General features: G+C 40.4%; 1 protein-coding gene across 1 annotated transcript in view; it reads right to left on the bottom strand.

Moving 5' to 3' along the window:
- PKDCC (protein kinase domain containing, cytoplasmic) overlaps window positions 1-22578 on the bottom strand; it is a 93020-nt gene that overhangs the window by 55436 nt on the left and 15006 nt on the right. The gene's annotated exons all lie outside the window — the stretch shown is intronic.

Here is a 22578-nt window from a genome sequence, read left to right as displayed (position 1 = left end):
ATAAAATGGAACATTTTATATCAATATACTCTCTATATATTTATATATATATTTATATATATATATATATATATATATATATATATATATATATATACATATACATATATATATATATATAGCAATTTTAAAACACTACAGCAGACAGTTTATGAAAGTTCAAAGTTCATTCACAGCCCAGGAAGCAGATTGCATAAATGTCTTATCAGCAGAGCATCTCTCTATAAAACACTAAACCTCAACATATAAAGAAGGCAAACATACAGGAAGAGAAATATCCTGTAAGACAGTTGAAGTATATAATGATTGTCCTGTGACAAATTTACACTACTTTGTTTCTTCTCTCATGACATCCTGTGTGCTGATATTGTTAATGCCCAGCTCTGGGCATATATAAAATAAATTACAATGTGCCCCCCCCCCCCCCACCCCTCATCTAACACAGAATATAATGCTTGTTGAATTAGGGGGGTGATCTAATACAGGGGTCTACAAACTATTCCTCCCACTGACACATTTGGGATCAGTGGGAGGAATAGTGCCCCATTGTTGGTGTCATTGGGAGGAATAGTGATCCCTTGATGGTGTCAGTGGGAGTAATGGTGCCCCATTGTTGATGTTAGTTGGCAGAATAGTGTCTCGTAACAGTGGGAGGAAAAGTCCCTTAAGGGCCGGATAGAAGCAAGCAAAGAGCCACCACTGATCTAATACATAGGAACACCTATGTTAATTCATAGTTCTCCAGTCTTCCTCCCCCACGGCATGCTCTCCACCTCATCCAATCAGAGAACACTTTGCAATTATTTAGAGAATGCAAAGGGCAGCACAGTGGCTAATTAGTTACCAGAAGAAAACTAGGGTGACCTCCACCCGCACCACATTAAATTTCCTAGTAGATGTGCAATTTTCAGAAACCAGCCCTGCTGATAATAGACTTTACTGGAACTCACATGAAACAGAATCCAATGTCTAAAAAAAATATATATCAATCTTTATTTGACATATTTTAAAAATAATAACTCACAGCGTGTTACTAATAGGATAAAACCTGGGATATAATAATATGATACATAGATCCCACTTGGGACCACTATACAAACACCTCCTACAGATATAAGCATATTCCAAGCTAAGAAAGTGGAGGCATATGTACTGCATACGCTGGTCAACGCGTTTCGCTGATTGCGTAGCTTCCTCAGGACCAACTTACAAAGTATCATATTAAACAATATGGTGGAGAATCATATATGTCACTGAAGGTCTGGGGGGGCAGACACAGGGGCTGAAGCTCCTCAGTGTGTGATGGGGTTGTGACGATAAAAAATGAGTATAAGCCTAGTAATCCATGGAACTACATTTCCCAAATCTTCTGGGGCTTTCTGACATCTAAAGGGAACCAGCAATGACACCCAACAAATCTTGGCAGGCAGGGATGAATATATCAGTAGATGGAAATCTTTAATGATACCTTGTAGTATAAAGCCAGGTAAGTACCCTCTCCATAGGAAAGCATTCAAACAGAAATTAGATAGGCTGTAACATATTCAAGAGGCCATCCATGATCTCCTCAAGTAATCAGCCCGCCAGGTGGGAATGTCCAGTCTGCCTAGTAGCACTATGGTTGTCGGCTCAAATTCCAACCATGGCACAGGGTTTGCATGTTCTCCCTGCCCCTGCTTGGGTTTTCTCTCACACTTCAAATCATGCTGGTAGGCTAATTGGCTCCTCTCTATCTTAGCTCTAGTATGTGTATGTATGTATGTATGTATGTATGTACAGTATGTGAGTTTGAGGCCTTAGATTGCAAGCTCCTTGAGGGTAGGGGCTTTGTGCGAATGTATAAAATATATGTAAAATGCTGCGTAAGATGACAGATAAGTACCTCTAAAGAAATCATTCGCTGAATGGTGCCTGTACCAAGCGGCCTATGTTCACAATGCATCAGGCCAGCCACTCAACATGGGACCCGGAATCAAGTGGAGATCACTGGAGTAGTACAGTGATTTCCAGGGTCATTGCCAAGTATGGTATATATGTAGATACATTGGTCCAAGCTGAGCCATTGTAGCTATGTTTAAAATACACATATTTGTAATTATTCTTTAGGGCTCCACTGAAGTAATCTTTATACAATTCCAAAGTGGTTCCATTCATGGGTCTGGAAACAGAAATAGCACAGCAGCTGAAATATCTGAGCCTTAAGAAAGACGGTGATAGATCCGTCAAAATGTTGACACGATAACCATTTCAGTTGCTGTGCTACCTCCAATTCAAGACCTGTGAGTACCTCTGAACCTCTTTGGATAAGATTATATTCATCAAGTCTATTTGTTTATGAACTGAGTTAAAGTTTAGGTTCACTGGCTGTTTAATACAGCCGCCATATTTCCAAAAGAAAAAACTCTGAAAATATGTTGCTGTTATACGACACGGGGACAATAATGGTCTGATTGGTCATTAATATTGCCTTAGCTCAGACGACAAGCCTACAAGGGACTGTCTGCACAATGTTAGATGGCAGCCTACAGCTCAAGTGCTGTCTGGTTGGCTCTCTCCAGTGTTTGCAGTGTCTGCTCATGTCTCCATTGTGCATGAGCTTCTTCAGACACTGTTGTGTTAATCTATATTCCAAAGGTTGCATTTTGTCAGTGACAGATAATACAAATTGGTTATCTGCTTTGATTTTGCAGGGAACAAGTTATTGTTCCACAAGTCTAGCAGCCCCCATAGCACGCCAGTTCAGCATTCCACATTACCGCAAATTAAAGTGACATAGCTGCCCTTTCCTGACAACGAAATGTAGAGGTCAGCCTCGACACAAAGAACGACAAGCCTTCCGAACAAAACACAAAATAGACTCCATTATTAAGTTGTCATCACTTTCTAAGTATATGTAAACTACAGAATCCTGTGCTGTGCTAATGCAGAGTTACAAAAAAGGATTCTGTCAGCTTCATCTGTCTTATTGACTTAGTCATATGTGTCGGATAAATAAATGGAGTGAAGCTAACAGGGAAGGTTTGGTTTTGGGGACTCGAGAAAAATCCACAAGCAAACCTTATTTAGTCAGAAAAGTATCCAGTATTTACAAGGAAGCTTGTGTGCAGAATTCTCTACCCATCCATCCGCCATGGAAAATATACAAGTGGTGGCAGCAGATTGTTAGGAGAACCTGACTTAAAGTTTTTATTATGTATCCTCAGAGCTAATTGCGGCGCCTAGATATAAATGAAGATGCTTTATGCAGCAATGCAAACTTAGATCAAATGAATTATAGCCTTTCTAATCCTATCATTTCAAAGCAAAGAGTGCTTGGATATGCATGAGTTTACTAACTGGATAATGTAACTTGTCTTTACCAAGTCCGTCAACATCTGAGATAAAGTGTATCTAAAGCTAAAATGCATCTGAAAACTGGTTCAGAAAGTCACAAAAGAGATATTTGCCAGCACACCATGGATCAACGTGGTAGCGTCCAAACGGATTGTGTATTGCATGATCACATCACAAGAACAGTGCAATGTTTCGGAGTCACGTAGGACCCCTTTGCCAGGCATGACGAAGGGGTCTTACGTGACTCTGAACCGTTGCACTGTTCTTGTGATGTGGTCATGCAATAAACAATCAGTTTGGACGCTACTATGATCCATGGTGTGCTGGCAAATATCTCTTTTGTGACTTTCTGTACCAGTTTTCAGATGGTTTTTGCTGCAGCACCGAGACACACAGCAAAAAAAAAAAAACGTTGACTGTAAGTATGAGATGCTGAACCAGTTTTCAGCTGGTTGTTGCTGCAGCACCCAAACTTTTGAGGGCTTATCCAGGAACGTGTGCGATGGGAATATTGCGTATTCCAACCAGGGAGGTTCACCCTCAGTATCCTTTCTGGAGATCAATATCACCAGGACTAAAAGTGATGAAAAATCCAAAGTTAGGAGTTGTCACCAGAACAGGAATAAAATTTAAAGCTTATCTAAACCCAAGATTTAAAGTGTAATGCTTTCCATGTGAACCAGGCCTACATCTTTCAATGGGGACACTTGACAATTATTTAAGAGGGGATTTCCTTACTTTGCAGAGAGCTCCTCTCACTTCCAGTTGTGTTTTTAGAAATACGTTAATAAAGATCCTCAGAGTTGTGTATGTCTAGTATCTACAATATGTATTGTTGGCTTCTGTCTAGTATCTATAATAATGCTTTTGTGCTACAGGCTTTTTTGTCTGGAGCTACATTTGCAATTTTTAGATGCACAGTTACATGAAGGGTTATGGACAAGATACAATGCACCAATTCAGTGACAATGCAGGTAACATTAGAGATTGTTTTCTGTCTTTTTAATAGAGAAATACTGTCACCAAGAGAGTAAGTAATGGGAAATTCAAATTCAGTTGTCAACAGAATAGGAGGTGAGAGAAAACCTTCCAGATGGGCACATCTATTCTGGTAACCACTACCCAAGAGAAGACAAGACATTTCTTCTCAGTTTCTATTGTATCTCCAGAATATGAAGTGGAGGGAAATTTCCCCAACAGGACACATACAGCAATCATTTAATAGTGATTTTAATCATTGCCCACAAAAAACAAAACAAAAAAAAAAAAACGGCTATACCTACACTTCAAGCAATTGAACAAGGCTGACCCTTAAAGACGGTGGAAAAATGCTTTTAAACGTTTGTATCAGTTAGAAATACATTGACATGAACACTCCCCTGAAGCACAAAAATAAAAACTTAGTCCTCATAGGAGCCAAATGTATGAAGACATCAACTGTTAAAGTTGTTAAACCTTTTACGGCTCTTACCATTCCTTCTCTATTTTCAGAAGTATTTACACAGAACATGGAAAATATATAGAATGTAAAGAAAGTGTAATACCAACATGGAGCACATAAAAATTTACTGGACAGCTAATGGATTTCCATGTCTGTATGTTAACCAGCCAACGTCATAAAAGAACAAAAACATGTATGTCATAAAAATCTGTCCAAACATATGAAAATCTGATAAAGAAAGAGAACACGGTTTCTAGAAGGCTTGGTATCAAACTTGTACGGCTAAGGAAGATGTGATTTTTTACAACAGATGCAACCGATTTGCATTGCTTTAAATAACTGGGTAGTGTTTGTGTTAAAGCAGAACTCCAGACAAAAGTTTTTCTAGTTTTGGTAAAAGCGGGGAAGGGTTCGAACCTCGAACATCAATTTTTTTCTATCAGCAAATAGGCTGATAAAAAAAAAACTGAATGGATTTCCCCCATCCACACAAGCGAGGTGGATAGAGGAATCTTCCCCACTGTGCTATTGTATTCTGACTGTGGGGTCTCCTCCATTGTAGGAAACACTGATCGGTGCTGCAGCGCTGATCAAACAAAACTTTTCCAACAAGCCCATTTAACAGAAAGCGATCATTAGATCGACTTCTCATGAATGGGAACAGCCATAGAACAGCCATACATGGATTGAAATTTGGCCAGTCCCTGCTGAACTGGCCACATTTCGATCCATCTATGGCCAGCTTGAGTTTCAACAAATGATGTGCATTCAAAGTGAAATAGAGGTACATTTTCAGTTAGGTCCAATACAGCTAGTATATCATATACCTGAACAATAGAGGGTGTATACTGGGGTTGATTTACTACAGGCAAATAGGCTATTCACTTTGCAGGGGGAGCTGCACTTTGCAAGGGAATTTGTTAACTTTGCAAAGAATACCCAATCACATGCAAGGAATTAAAAAAAATGGCCATTTTGCTTGCACAAGATTGGGGTCAGCAGGGCTTCGCCTCATTCACTAAGCTGCAGAGAGATCAGTCTATTTGCCTTTAGTAAATACGCAAGATAAAAAAATGTCCATGGTGTCGATAGTTATAACAAACCTATTAACTAAGTAAAAATAGGGTAGGAAAAGTGTGGGGAAATATGGGTAGTAAGGGTCCCAGAGGTCCTAAACTGAGAGGACTTGATTCAATTGTTTAGGGACTATAGTGATCAAGGTTCCACTAGAGTAGTATCAAAGCCTGGTGGTAGGTATATATCAACCCAGGGCTGCCATACCTGGATATACTTTGTAAAATTCATGTACAACTCTTCAAGGAAGTAACTTCAGCATATACAATTATGGCAGATCCTTTAAAGTGGGCGTACACTCAGAATTTACATGCGTTGTAAACATTTTGGGAGACATAAGGGAGGATAGGTAGGGGGTGTTAGAATTTTTATATACATACCTGTTAACTGTTTTAGGAGGTCCAATGTTAATTCCATGCAAAGTCACAATACCTAGAGCTACAAGGCAGCACATAGGGGTGGTGACATCAACTAAGTCTTCAACAAAGTAGATGTACAATATTTTACATGTCATAGGATCTAATGCCAGATTTAGGTCAGGAGACCTGGAATCCATCCTTCAACGTCCATCCTAATTCCCCAATTTTTTTTTTAGAGTGGATCTACATTTTAGGCAGGGGCAGACTGACCATTGAGCGATTAGGGCACTGCCCGAGGGCCCTGGGCCACTAGGGGGCCCCATCAGGGTTGCCAGCCTCAGTAAAACCAGGGACAGTATGTATAAATCTGTGTTTTTTTGACATCTGTCTGTGTATACTGTGTGTACATGTATGTGTATACTGTGTGATTGTATACTGTGTGTGTGTATACTGTGTGGCCCCATAATCTCTGATTGCCTGGGGGCCCCATAATCTCCTATTTCCCGGGGGCCCAATGAGTTATCAGTCCGCCCCTGATTTTAGGTTTAGGCCCCAGTCTGTTTGTGTGGCTTAATCTTTACCTGGTTATTCGGTTTAAAGTTTAATCTAAAATGTAAAGTTTACTCTTTCATCATGTTGTCTTTTTTTTTTGTTCTAAAGACCAAATGAATCACTGATACAGGCTTATCTTGCTGTCCATTTGTGTTATCTGTGAACATTTCTACTCTCTGTTGGTTCCATCCTTGTGTACAAGTTCCTCTATGTCCTTTTCCTCTCTCATCCTCATTCCTGGCTCTTAACTCAATAGCCTGGACTTCTCTTTCCGGGACATTTGTGTCTGTCACTGCTTTTATCTGTAATCACAGACACTGCTCTCTCTTGTGCTGTGCAGGCCCTGACATCCAATGCCCTCCTCCCACCTCCAAATATTTTCTGGGTCTGCCGATTGCCAGAGATTCTCACCATGCCAGCTTCTTGTAAATGCCACGCGTACAAGGCTGTTTTTTTTTTCTATTTTTAGACTCTCTGTGTGACATGGAGATCTTGTTGATTGCTTTGATATAAAAAGAGATGACTTTCCTTCTCTGCTAAATAAATCCCAGGGCCACCTTTACCAATGTCATCAAAGATAAAAAAAAATTAGAAAATTAAGCTACAAGTCCATCATTTTCAGAACACCTCCTATTTTTACCAAAAAAAAAAAAATGTTATTTATTTATATATATATATAAAATGCCATCTACAATCTGAGTAGCTAGTAGGCCATGTCTTTATCTTTTGTGCAAGTTTATCAAAAAAGAAAGCAGCATTATTGTGGTTGGTGTTTCTGGGCCTGGCTCATATTTTGCAATGTGGTCTAGAATTGTTCAGCTCAAAGTGGCAAGTTATGCAATACCAGAAAAAAGAAAATGGAAGTGAGGCTGGAGAAGTATGATCACGTGATTTAAAGGGCAAAAATTTGAAAATTTGTCTCAAGTAAAATAAAAGACGTGGTGGAATTATAATTAATAATTAATTCCACACGCTTTGTGATGGGAGCCACTGTGTGAGCTGAACTATAAAAATGTCGTTATCAATTTATTGGGTTTCAGACTCTCCATACTGATGTTACATGTTCCCTGTGAACTGTATTTTAATGGTACAATTCACAAAATAATTTTGCTCAATTAAGGAAACAATGAAAAACTAGCATAAAAAACCTTACATCTCAACCTCAGTCTGAAATATAGATAGACAGTCAGACAGGCACTGTACCAACACAACCTCCATTTTCATTGTCTTACCTCCGCTTTCTTTACAGCAGTTGTACAGGGAGTCTTATGCCCCGTACACACGATCCGAAAGTCGTACGTAAAATGCCGCATTCGAAACGATCGTACGATAATCGGATCGTTAGTACAGAGCTTTCGAGAGCCGATCAGGACAGTTCATCCGATATTATTCTATCGGACATGCACGGAAATTTTTTCCGTACGATGCCAGATCGTACGATTTTCGTTTAATCGGTACAGCTATCGTTCGAAAATGCAATACAAATGCATTGCAACACATGACATCGCTTCCGAATTTTTATTCTGTCGTACGGGAATTTTCGGGACTTTAGTAAACTCATCAGATTCGATGTGAGATTAGCATGCAAACAAAAACGGACGATCATTCGTCCGATATTCGGATCGTGTGTATGGGGCTTAAATATGACTGTGCAAGCCAATAAACACTAAAGTTGGTCTCAGTGCATTCAGTAATTCTTACAGATCTTGTCAGACACACCCCCTGCCCTTCTCTGCAATAGAAGTCTATGTGAGGACACTTATGCAGAGGGGTGTGGCTCCTACTCTGCTCTGCCAGCGCAGAGCACTGCCGTGGCAGAGCAGGCATTTTCATGCCTTAAATAACAGAGGTACTTTATATATATATATACATATATACATATAGATAAAAAGAGATACAGAGAGGGGAGGAGAGAGAATTTTTTAATGAGAGCTCATAGAGAGGCAAAAAAAATAATATATATGTATAATTAACGCTTTGTTTTCTTTTTGTAAGCAGTGAGAACCAATGGGCTCCTGCTGCTGTCTCAGCTAATGAGGAGGGAGAGTCTCCATACAGCCCAGGCTATTGTGAATATCGCTGGATCGGAGGGGGGCTCAAGTAAGGGGGCTGGGGGGGCGTTGTACACAGAAGGTTTTTCACCTTCATGTATAGAATGCATAAAGGTAAAAAACCTTCAGTCTTTAGAACCACTTTAAACATAAAGTTATGGGTCTTCGGCAATAAATTAACCCTGTTTATGGCAATTGGCCTCATTCAGTAGAACAGTGCAAGATTTAAAGTGTTAAATACAAAGCTAAGGCATTTCATTTTAAACTGCTATAGCAAGCAACGCAATCAGAAGCAATCAGAATCTACCTTGTGCTGGCCTAATTCTAACAAAATAAATTCTGATAGGTTGCTATGGGTTTTTGGTATCTGAAAAATGAAAACTTGCTCCTTGCACAGTACAATAAATAAGCAGGAAATATCCCACTTCTGTGTATGCCCCATGTGCGTTTGCCTTAAACGTCCACTTAAAAGGCTGAAGCTAAAAGAATGGGTTAAGGTTTGTCTCACTAGCAAACCCATTGCAGATCTGAATGTGGAAATGCTTAGTTTTATAAGCATGTCATAACATTTGATGGACAATTACTTCAAAACACAAACACATCATTTTGCAAGGAAATTCATTCGGCTGGCTTGTATGCAGGTCAGAGATAAGGTACAGAGCGCATAACGAGATAAGTACGGGGTGGAAGGTGCTTAAACCTGCAGGTGCACTGACATTCCAGATGGTGTGAAAGTTTGTCTCATATAAACCAATTACCTTCATCTGCATGACAAAGGGTCACAGGTGCAGCGCTTTTTTTAAAAAAAATTGGAAAAAATTTACTCAAAATGTGTTCTTATTTAAAGCAAACCCATGGGCTTTATAGACCTAGAAGAGAAATGATATGAGGATAAGGCAGACACTTCTAGATACTTTCTCACTTAAATCCTAACGTGTATTTCCACTTTTGCAGCCAAACTGGGATAACACCTCCTTTATATTTGTTACATGTTCCCGTTAACATAGCATAACAAAAATGGGGGGGGCTGTGGAGTAATGTTCAGCATAATTAACCCCATCTGTACTGTGTTTGCAGGTCTTCATTATCAACTGTAAAGTAGATCTGAGCACTGTCTGCCTTAACAAAGGGTAACAATTTTAGAAACCATGCCCCTACATTGTGTGTTAATGGGGGATAGTGTGGGGACAAAGACGAAATATAGAAAGATGGAAATATACTTTAGGCAATCTGGTACCCCAAAAATCAAGAGCATTTTATTCAGTAAACAGCATCAAGATCTTTCATGGTTGAGCTGTGGACCCTCCCTTCTTGTTCTCCTTAGCTAACCATTGGCCACAAAAGGGTTGATTTATTAAACCTGCAAAATCTGGTACAGCTCTGCATAGAATCCAATTAGACAAAGCTTTATTGAACAAGCTGAAGTTAGAAGCTGATTGGAGAGCAGAGGACAGAATTAAAATTAGACTTGAGAAAGTTAACATTAATAAATCACCGGGACCAGATGGCTTACATCTGAGGGTACTTAGGGAACTCAGTCAAGTGATTGCCAGACCGTTGTTCCTAATTTTTACTGACAGTCTACTGACTGGAATGGTACCAGCTGATTGGAAAAAAGCCAATGTAGCACCAATATTTAAAAAGGGCCCAAAATACATCCCTGGGAATTACAGACCAGTTAGCCTAACATCACTAGTATGTAAACTCTTGGAGGGGATGATAAGGGACTATATACAAGATTTTAGTAATGAGAACGGTATCATTAGCAGTAATCAGCATGGATTCATGAAGAATCGTTCTTGCCAAACAAATCTACTAACCCTCTATGAGGAGGTGAGTTGCCATCTAGATAAAGGAAGGCCCGTAGACGTGGTGTATCTGGATTTTGCAAAAGCATTTGACACAGTTCCCCATAAACATTTACTGTACAAATTAAGGTCCGTTGGCATGGACCATAGGGTGAGTACATGGATTGAAAACTGGCTACAAGGGCGAGTTCAGAGGGTAGTGATAAATGGGGAGTAGTCGGAATGGTCAGGGGTGGGTAGTGGGGTTCCCCAGGGTTCTGTGCTGGGACCAATCCTATTTAATTTGTTCATAAATGACCTGGAGGATGGGATAAACAGTTCAATCTCTGTATTTGCTGACGATACTAAGCTAAGCAGGGCAATAACTTCTCTGCAGGATGTGGAAACCTTGCAAGAAGATCTGAACAAATTAATGGGGTGGGCAACCAAATGGCAGATGAGGTTCAATGTAGAAAAATGTAAAATAATGCATTTGGGTGGCAAAATATGAATGCAATCTATACACTGGGGGGAGAACCTCTGGGGGAATCTAGGATGGAAAAGGACCTGGGGTTCCTAGTAGATGATAGGCTCAGCAATGGCATGCAATGCCAAACTGCTGCTAACAAAGCAAACAGAATATTGGCATGCATTAAAAAGGGGATTAACTCCAGAGATAAAACGATAATTCTCCCACTCTACAAGACTCTGGTCCGGCCGCACCTAGAGTATGCTGTCCAGTTCTAGGCACCAGTCCTCCGGAAGGATGTACTGGAAATGGAGCGAGTACAAAGAGGGGGAAACAAAGCTAATAAAGGGTCTGGAGGATCTTAGTTATGAGGATAGGTTGCGAGCTCTGAACTTATTCTCTCTGGAGAAGAGACGCTTGAGAGGGGATATGATTTCAATATACAAATACCGTACTGGTGACCCTACAATAGAAATAAAACTTTTTCGCAGAAGAGGGTTTAACAAGACTCATGGCCACTCATTAAAATTAGAAGAAAAGAGGTTTAACCTTAAACTACGTAGAGGATTCTTTACTGTAAGAGCGGCAAGGATGTGGAATTCCTTTCCACAGGCGATGGTCTCAGTGGGGAGCATCGATAGCTTCAAGAAACCATTAGGTAAGCACCTGAATGACCGCAACATACAGGGATATACAATGTAATACTGACACATAATCACACATAGGTTGGACTTGATGGACTTGTGTCTTTTTTCAACCTCACCTACTATGTAACTATGTAACTATGATTGGCTACCATGCACAGCTGCATCAGATTTTGCACTCTTTGGTTTTTACTAAATCAACCTCAAAGTGTCATAAGCAACTTTACTGGCTAGTAGGGCGATAAGAGTGGGAAGAGGTAGGCCACAGCATTTGCTCACCTGAGCTGGATCAGTCATTAAACATCCTAGGCAGAAGTAGGTCCACAGACTTGCCCTAAAAGTCTTGAGGGGGTGGCACATGGCCTTATGGTCCCCTCCCATAGGGTCTCCCTTCAGGGGAGCCTCACCTAGTACTTGGGTGGACCTTGCTCTGGCAGTCCTCCTGAGGATCGAGGTCTTCCTAGTTGTGGCCGAATGAACCACGAATGCTTCAGTCTCTGTCAGTAGTCTTGCTCCCCAGGGGATCAGGGCCAGGATCCATTCTCTATGGATGAGGACCATGTTTACACCCTGTGCCCTTTTTAATTTGCACCTGGTGTTAGTTTTGAGTGTGCGTGCTGTAATGTAGAGCTTAAAAAAAAAAGTCTAGGGCCAAGTGGATGTTCAGGGGGCCAGGTGCAACCTTCATGCTCCTTCAATAAACCAGGGGGAAAACACAATTGGTCAAAGTTGTGCACCTGCCTGTCACTTCACCAGGGAGGTTGTATGTGTAGGCAGTTGGTGACTGATGGGTAGGATATGTCAGTACAGACTATGTACTCTTGTGTGTGCATACTGCAGTCCTCAATAATGCCAGTCTAAGGGATGAAAGGGCCAAAGCAGCAACCTTTCCTAGAACCCCATTCTGCCTTAGTAAAATCTTATACTTATTTTACACTATGTAAAATGCAACAGAAAGAGAAAGATTGCTTATACCTTTGCTTCATCATAAAGGCAGCCTGACATGGAGAACTTCTTATCATCTAATACAATACTCTTTCAGTATATGAAGCACAATAGAACATTTCTGGACAAGAAAAATTGTTCCTTCGGTTGAAGGAGCCTCCAAGCAAGCCAAAAAAAATATTAAAATGTGTTGAAAAGCCTCTCTACTGAAGCATCAAGCTTCTCGTAATTCTCTAACATCCAAATGAAAGACGTCAATTACTGCACAATGCCGACATTTATGTCTGAACCATGAGAGGGGTTTGTAAATTGACCAGACAGATGTCCACTTTAATCTAGGACACCTATACAAGAAAAAAGAAACCAATGATTCAATATGGCTGGATGGCCCATTCTTAAAAATATTTTTTTTTCTTTTCCCTTGCATATGATAAATATGCGTTCATCATATTCACTTAGCTAAGTGAGCATTTTCTATTGCTTAACCCTCTATTGAAAACAGTGCATTTTTATATCATACATAAACAGCTTTAAATGTATATCTAATTTTTTTTGGAGTAGAGAGAGGATTAAAACCACTGTAAATGTGTTCTTTTTTGCCATGTGTGACTAGTTAGAGAGGTTTTCCTTTCACATTTTTTTTCAACCAGGGTGCCCAGGCACCCTGGGGTGCCTCGAGGTGTCTTTGGGGGTGCCTTGGCAAAATGCCTAAAAATGGCTCAAAAATTGTATACAAGCCAGCGTATGGATAAAGGTTGCCTTTTAGTTACACTAAGTCACAGGTTTTCATTGTGCATCATTGCAACCTTCTAGCTGCCAGCATCCTAACCAATGGCATCATCAGTTGATAAGGAGGATGTCAGTTGCCTACATAGCATCCTTGTTTGACTGTCCCCTGCTCCTCTCCATCAGCAGTGAGGTCACATTAGCTGAGTGATGGAGAAACATTGGAATACTTGTCAGTACCAGTTTGCAAAAGTGTATTTGCTTTGAAAAAATAAATCACCTCTAAAGTTGGGTGTTCTACTTGGACTTGTGGATGTTGCTGCATTATGTAAACCTATGAGACTAGTTTTTACATTTTAGAATGGGGTGCCTTGAAATTGTCCATTACTTTTAAAGGGTGCCTCGAATGAAAAAAGGTTGAGAAACACTGAGTTAGAAGATACCTTTCCAAGGTAAGGGAAATGCCCTCTCTGACAGTTGTCCTAGAAACAAGTGTCCATTGAAAGGTTTCCTGTTTTGATTGCAACTCAATAGTTTGGATTTCCCCTCACTTTCATTATCTTTTACATTGGTGATCAGGGCATTTAGAGAGAGTGGAACGCCCTAATAGGGACACAGACAGTAGAAAAAAATTCTAATGCCCTGTACACACAGACGGACTTTTCGGCAACAAAGGTCCGACAGTCTTTCCGACGGACTTTCGACGGACTTCCGATGGACTTTCGAACAAATGGACTTGCCTGCACACGATCACACCAAAGTCCGACGGATTCGTACGCGATGACGTACGACTAGACTAAAATAAGGAAGTTGATAGCCAGTAGCCAATAGCTGCCCTTCGTCCGTCGGACTAGCAAACAGACGAGCGCATTTTTCGACCGGACTCGAGTCTGTAGGACAAATTTGAAACATGTTCCAAATCTAAAGTCTGCTGCAGGTCCGATGGAGCCCACACACAGTCAGATTGTCCGCGGGATTTGGTCCGTCGGACTAGTCCGGTCGAAAAGTCCGCTCGTGTGTACGCGGCATGAGTGTAATAGGTCAAAGAGAACGCCAAATGAAAAATCATTGGGGGTCCAAAGTCTATATTGTCCATTATTGTACAACAAACAGGCCAAAAGAAAGCCAATGTCTTTTTCATTTGGCGCGCTCTTTGAGCCATTGCACTTGGATTTCTCTACTTGGGTAAATGACCTATTTGAGGGGTTTCCCCATCTTTGTGATGAGCGGCTGAATTGGGCTTGAGTAATGACTTATGATTTTTCCTGTCTTTTTTTGGGCTTAACATGTCTCCTCTGCCCAAAAACTCCTTCCCCTTTCTTCTGGCAACTTTTTTACTTATGTACATCCAAGGGCACATGGATAGTGTACACTCATCTCTATTTCTGGCATCTTTAAGGTCTCATTTAGATGGGTGAATGAGGGTGGATAGGCTCTGGATAAAGCAGCACTCTGTGCTCCCCTTGACAACTGTGTCAAGTTGTTACTCCATGTGGAGAGTTTAATACTGATTCTAATGTAGATCTGTGAAATCACTGTTGTCTCTAAGTTTTATTCTGTGTTGAGCCCTGATGAAAAGTGGCGTTGCCCTTTAAAATGAATTTGAATGTTTTTATAAGACTATATTTTACCAACAACTAAAATTATCTTGGCCTTTTTGATTTGGTTTGAGTATGGCGCTCCTTTCTATATTTATGTGGTTTTAGCACTCTGTTCTATGGCCACATACAAACTGGCAGAAACTCTGTCCCTGGATGACAGGTTGTTACGCCATGTGAAAATGCTGGTTCTAATATAGATCTGTGAAGTCACTCTTTTCTCTGAGTCCATTCAAGTTTTATGCTTTGTTAAACCCAGATGAAGAGCATTGTTGCTCCTAAAACGTGTTGGCTATTTTTATATTACTTTTTTGTCAGCAATTAAAATTCTTTTGAAAAATTTTATCCGGTTTTGGTCTGACACTCCTTTCTTTGGTTTTAGCACTCTGTTCCATGGCCACATACAAACTGGCAGAAACGCCGTCCCTGGATGCAAACTGTCTGCATACAGGACCAGTCAGAGTCCATAATTGCTGCTCAGCAACTGCTGTCAAGTTGTTCCTCCATGTGGAGACTGGTTCTAATACAGATCTGTGAAGTCACTGTTTTCTATATCCCAGTTTATCCTTTGTTGAGCCCTGATATGGAGTAGCGTTGCTCCTGAAATATGTTGGCTGTTTTTATATGACTTTTTTTTTTACCAACAATTAAAATGATTTTGGACTCGCTAACCGCTTGCTGACCGCCCTATAGCACTTTTACTGCTACAGGGTGGCAGGTGGGCGCAGGACCACGTATATGTACATGATCTTGCACTTCCGCCTGCAGGGGGAGTGCGCGCCGCTGGCGTGCCGCGTCTGCTGTTGTAATCACTGCAGAACCCGATCTGTGGGCACCGGGAACTCGATGTCCTCCAGAACCCGCTGATCATTGGCAATACACAGAGAACTGAGATATGCCTTTCTAAACTCAGTTCTGATAGGCGGGAAGGGATCAATCCTGTGTTCCTGCAAAGCAGGGACTAGAATCAATCTCTTCCCCTAGTGAAAACAGCCCAGAGTGTACACAATAACACTGGTCAGGCACACAGTTAACCCCTTGATCGCTCTAGATGTTTAACCCCTTCCCAGCCAGTGTCATTAGTACAGTGATAGTGCATATTTTTAGCACCGATCACTGTATTAGTGTCACGGGTTCTCAAAAGTGTCAGTTAGGTGACCGATTTGTCCGCCACAATATCGCAGTCCCACTATAAGTCGCTGATCGCCAGTATAAAGAAAAAAATTCAAAAAATATATCCTATAGTTTGTAGACACTATAATGTTTATGTAAACCAATCAATATATGCTTATTGGAGTTTTTTAGCCCAATAAGCAGCCCAATAAAATGTAGCAGTAGACATATTGGCCTAAATTTATGAAGAAATTCAATTTTTTCAATGTTTTTATTGGATATGTTTTATAGCAGAAAGTAAAAAATATATATATATTTTTTTTTTTTCAAAATTGTCGGTCTTTTTTTGTTTATAGCAAAAAAAATAAAAACCTCAGAGGTGATCAAATACCACCAAAAGAAAGCTCTATGTGTGGGAAAATATGACATAAAGTTTATTTGGGTACTGTGTCGCACGACCACGCAATTGTCAGTTAAAGTAATGCAGTGCCGTATTGCAAAAAAATGGCCTGGTCATGAAGGGGGGTAAATCTTCTGAAGTGGTTAATCCAGTTTTGGTCTGGCAATCCTTTCTGTATTTCTATGGGGTGAGCACTCAGTGGCCACTTACAAACTGTCCAAAACCCCGTCCTTGGATTAAAAAACTGTCTCCCAGGGTGGTCAAAGTCCCAAATTGCATGTAACCTCTCAGAAGAGAAGTTATATGCGAACATTGGTGGTGATGGCCATTGATTTTGTACATGGTAGAAAGCTGGTCATGGCTGTGTTTACACACTGGGGGAGATTTGCTAAAACCCGAGCACTCAGAATCTGGTGCACTGTGTGCATGGAGATTCTCTTCCGGCAGCGGTGTTGATGGACTCTAAGCCAGCCGAGCGCTGGGATAATGTAACTCCAGCGCACATGGCCAACTATCGCTTAATGGACAAAGAAAGAAATTGGCCAACTATCGCTCAATGGACAAAGAAAGAAGATGGCCAACTATCGCTCAATGAACAAAGAAAAAAAATGGCCAACTATCGGTCAATGGACAAAGAAGGAAGATGGACAACTATCGCTCAATGGACAAAGAAAGAAGATGGCCAACTATCGCTCAATGAACAAAGAAAGAAGATGGCCAACTATCGGTCAATGGACAAAGAAGGAAGATGGACAACTATCGCTCAATGGACAAAGAAAGAAGATGGCCAACTATCGCTCAATGAACAAAGAAAGAAGATGGCCAACTATCGCTCAATGGACAAAGAAAGAAGATGGCCAACTATCGCTCAATGAACAAAGAAAGAAGATGGCCTACTATCGGTCAATGGACAAAGAAGGAAGATGGACAACTATCGCTCAATGGACAAAGAAAGAAGATGGCCAACTATCGCTCAATGGACAAAGAAAGAAGATGGCCAACTATCGCTCAATGAACAAAGAAAGAAGATGGCCAACTATCGGTCAATGGACAAAGAAGGAAGATGGACAACTATCGCTCAATGGACAAAGAAAGAAGATGGCCAACTATCGCTCAATGAACAAAGAAAGAAGATGGCCAACTATCGCTCAATGGACAAAGAAAGAAGATGGCCAACTATCGCTCAATGAACAAAGAAAGAAGATGGCCAACTATCGGTCAATGGACAAAGAAGGAAGATGGACAACTATCACTCAATGGACAAAGAAAGAAGATGGCCAACTATCGCTCAATGGACAAAGAAAGAAGATGGCCAACTATCGCTCAATGAACAAAGAAAGAAGATGGCCAACTATCGCTCAATGGACAAAGAAGGAAGATGGACAACTATCGCTCAATGGACAAAGAAAGAAGATGGCCAGCTATCGCTCAATGGACATAGAAAGAAGATGGCCAACTATCACTCAATGGACAAAGAAAGAAGATGGCCAACTATCGCTCAATGGACAAAGAAAGAAGATGGCCAACTATCACTCAATGGACAAAGAAAGAAGATGGCCAACTATCGCTCAATGAATGGACAAAGAAAGAAGATGGCCAACTATCGCTCAGTAGACAAAGAAAGAAGATGGTCAACTATCGCTCAATGGACAAAGAAAGAAGATGGCCAACTATCGCTCAATGGACAAAGAAAGAAGATGGCCAACTATCACTTAATGGACAAAGAAAGAAGATGGCCAACTATCGCTCAATGAACAAAGAAAGAAGATGGCCAACTATCGCTCAATGAATGGACAAAGAAGAAATGTTGAAGAAGATGGCAGCGGTGGCTTTGGGGTTTGAGAACCCATTCCACCGGAGGACAGCAAACTCAGAGGTAAGCCGGCCATAATATGCGAGCATCCTGTACATATGCTTTAAAAAATAAAAATAAAACTAGGGAAAAGCAAGCATGCAAAAAATCAAAATTCACATCAAAGCATATTTTCAGGGAAACCCTGTAATACTAACTCAAATGATGTGTTCACTAAAAATATGCTGTACTCTCAAATGGATGCAAAGACAGTTAGTGAGTCCAAGGCGGCATGCCTGATTTAGCTTGTATTGGCTCTTTGCTGTTGCTACCTAAACTTTTTACAAATGGATTCCTTTGATTAAAATCTTCATGTTTCTAGACAAACAGAGGTAGAAAACTGAGACTGTTCACTTCCAGAGTATAATAACAAGGTCTGCTTCTGATTGTCTTTGCTGCTGTTTAATGAGCTATTAGCATGATTTTAGCGGGGCTTAACTGCTTAAACGGACACGTTTTTATTTTCAAAAGGTCGTACAGTTATTTATTGCTCGTCCATGGAAACGTTTAACAGGATTCCGCTGGCAAATACAGTGCTTCAATTGGTGGCAGATATAACAAACAGAGCACCTCGGCTCGTACAAACAACAAAAATAACCTCCATAAATCATAACGCAGAGCAAAAGTACGGCAAACCTGGGAACCAATCAGAAATGAGAATTCAGAAATTCAGCACAGACTGATGAAAGACTTTTGCTTTGGGTTACCTTTTCTTTCTTATGTCACTAAACTCTTAATACCATCTCCCAGGTGGCCCTTTAAGTATGTTTTAATGCCCAGAAGGTGGCGCTGCTTCTTCTTTTCGATCAGAAAGCATACAGAGATCTCCCGGTGACAGCTCGATCAGTATGCTGGGAGCGCACAGTGAGCGCACTCTCAGCACACAAACTAATACTGCCATGGACACATAGGTGGGTTGGCTGGGCATTAAAGTGTGCATTTCTTTTCTTGCATATATGCATTCCATGGTCGGCAAAAAGTGAAATAGAATTGCTGATACATGCACCCCAGACTGAACCATGTCCAGTTTTTACATCACTAGAAAGAAAACTGCTAAATCCTACATCATTTAAGAAGCCTTTTTTTTAATAAAATAAATGTTTTAGCTTTATCACCCTTTGCTAGTCTGCTGCAGCCTGTTTGTGGCTACTTCTTGACTACATGCATTCTATCGATGGCTGTCGTTTCCCAGGGTTGGTTTCCTGATGTTGACAGAAGTGGACCATGCCTGTACAATGAGCACTGACACAACTACTTATAGTCTCCACCAGAAGTGCATGTGACAATGTGACTACTCACAGGAATGATTTGGAAACAGGGATTTAGCATTGTCACCCTATAACAGGAAGTGCCAGAGCAAGGAGCTTAAATTGGTTCTAAAGCCTCAGGGTGTTTTCCCTTAATGCATTCTATGCATTAGGTAAAAAAAACGTATGTGTCCAGGATTTCTCCCAGCCCCCCTTATACTTACCTGAGCCCGATCTCGATCCAGCGCTGTGCACGAGAGCAGCAGCTCCCTCTCTCCTCATAGGGCAGATTGATAGCAGCAGGAGCCATTGGCCCCTGCTGCTGTCAATTAAATCCTGTGACAAGGGAGCAGGGAGCATGGCAAGGCCACGCTATCTATGTCTATGGATGCAGCTAGCGGGGCTCGGGAGCAAAAGTGTGCCCACTGATCTGGCTCTCCTATTTGACAGAACGGTTTCCGACCTCAGGACAGGATGGACATTACAAAGACTTTGGCACTTGTGCTATCTAACATACACTATAATGCCAAAAGTATTGGGACACCTGCCTTTACACGCACATGAACTTTAATGGCATCCCAGTCATAGTCCGTAGGGTTCAATATTGAGTTGGCCCACCCTTTGCAGCTATAACAGCTTCAACTCTTCTGGGAAGGCTGTCCACAAGGTTTAGGAGTGTGTCTATGGGAATATTTGACCATTCTTCCAGAAGCACATTTGTGAGGTCAGGCACTGATGTGGGACGAGAAGGCCTGGCTCACAGTCTTCACTCTAATTCATCCCAAAGGTGTTCTATCAGGTTGAGGTCAGGACTCTGTGCAGGCCAGTCAAGTTCCTTCACCCCAAACTCGCTCATCCATGTCTTTTTTGGACCTTGCTTTGTACACTGGTCCATATCATTTGGTGGAGGGGAGATTATGGTGTGGGGTTGTTTTTCAGGGGTTGGACTTGGCCCTTTAGTTCCAGTGAAGGGAACTCTTAAGGCATCAGCATACCAAGACATTTTGGACAATTTCATGCTCCCAACTTCGTGGGAACAGTTTGGAGATGACCCCTTCCTGTTCCAACATGACTGCGCACCAGTGCACAAAGCAAGATCCATAAAGACATGGATGAGTGAGTTTGGGGTGGAGGAACTTGACTGGCCTGCACAGAGCCCTGACCTCAACCCGATAGAACACCTTTGGGATGATTAGAGTGGAGACTGCAAGTCAGACCTTCTCATTCAACATCAGTGCCTGACCTCACAAATGTGCTTCTGGAAGAATGGTCAAACATTCCCATAGACACACTCCTAAACCTTGTGGACAGTCTTCCCAGAAGAGTTGAAGCTGTTATAGCTGCAAAGGGAGGGCCAACTCAATATTGAACCCTACGGACTAAGACTGGGATGTCATTAAAGTTCATGTGCGTGTAAAGGCAGGTGTCCCTATACTTTTGACAATATAGTGTACAGTATATGTAAAGGGCTGCATAAATTGACGGCGCTATATGAGTACCTGTAATGATAATTTATATAAATAAATAAATAAATAATTTATGAAAATAGTAAGAAATATAAAAACTCAGTTTAAAAACGTAAAAAATAAATATCAACCAAAATCATTATGGTTTCCATTGACTTGGTATGGAATATTATAACATTATAAAGAACACATTAAAAACACAGAGGTCAAGCAAAAAAAAACAAACATTTCTAGCAACTGCATGCTTCATTCATAAATGCAAGTGTTTTTTTTTTCCGAAAGGCGTTATATTTATAGCAAACATCTGTACTATTTGATAAGTCATTGTGTAAATAATCAGCAAAAAAATCAGTTTGGCCAAAGAACAAAAACAATCAAATATTCAGACTTTCAAAGTCCCAGTGCAAAGATTTGGGTAAAAAATTCATACATCATTTGTATTAATCCACATGTACATAAGTCTTACCAGTCTGTATTTGTACTTTAATGTATACACCCACTGTTATGGCATCTTTTGGGTAACAGGGGTTTTGTAACTGCTTGTTTTTTATTTGTAACTATGTAAAACTCTCAAAATGGTTAAAAAAAAAAAAAAAAAATCATACATCAACTCTACCTCCTGAAATATGTCCATTTTAATTCAATGAAATGTCAAACAATAGTTCAGTGATTTCAATTAGTTGTCTATATCACCTACAACTACTTATAGATTACACTACAGGGCGTCTCAAAAGTCTCCTTACATAGGAAAAATTAGTAAACTCATATTATATTTTATATTTTTAATATTTGTTAATCTTGCATAACAACAGATATCTTGGAACGTGTTAGTGATGAGTGGGGGGAGAAGACGTCTCGTGTGTGTAGAAAGAGGTGGCCGACACGTAGAGAATATTTTGTAAACATTTTAAAAAATGCTTTAATGAATATTTTGTAAATCAATGTATATTTAGCTGAAATTTCCCATTTTCCCTATCCATGGCGACTTTTGGCACACCCTGTATACATAAAATGGACTCGTAAATAATGATTCTTCATATGCAAGATGACACATGAAAGTACTATTTACTATGTACACCATATGAAATTCTTCCAGTGTGATTTAGTAGGGAAAGAAATTACAGCTGGTCAGTGAACTTTACATTTAATATTTTCTTCTATATATTCCTGCTGTATAACTCTGGTGGGAGGGTGTCAAAGTTTAGTTAGATAAAAAAAAAAAAAAAAAAAAAAAAGCTCAAATGTATTGAAGGATCAGAGCTACATTTATTTTTATTTATTTATTTCAGGTACTTATATAGCGCCGTCAATTTACGCAGCGCTTTACATATACATTGTACATTCACATCAGTCCCTACCCTCAAGGAGCTTACAATCTACATGGAGCTACATGGATTTTTTTTATTACTTATTTATTATTATTCATAGTAATGGATTGTATACAATATACAAAGTAGTTATTGCACATTATGCTTAAATGCTTATTATTGTGATCAAACACATTTTTTGTTATGTACTCTT

This window comes from Aquarana catesbeiana, linkage group LG04 (assembly GCF_042186555.1).
Source record: "Aquarana catesbeiana isolate 2022-GZ linkage group LG04, ASM4218655v1, whole genome shotgun sequence".
Taxonomy (NCBI): Eukaryota; Metazoa; Chordata; class Amphibia; order Anura; family Ranidae; genus Aquarana; species Aquarana catesbeiana.
The sequence above is the reverse complement of the archived record's forward strand: the minus strand, read 5'-3'. Positions and strand labels throughout refer to the sequence as shown.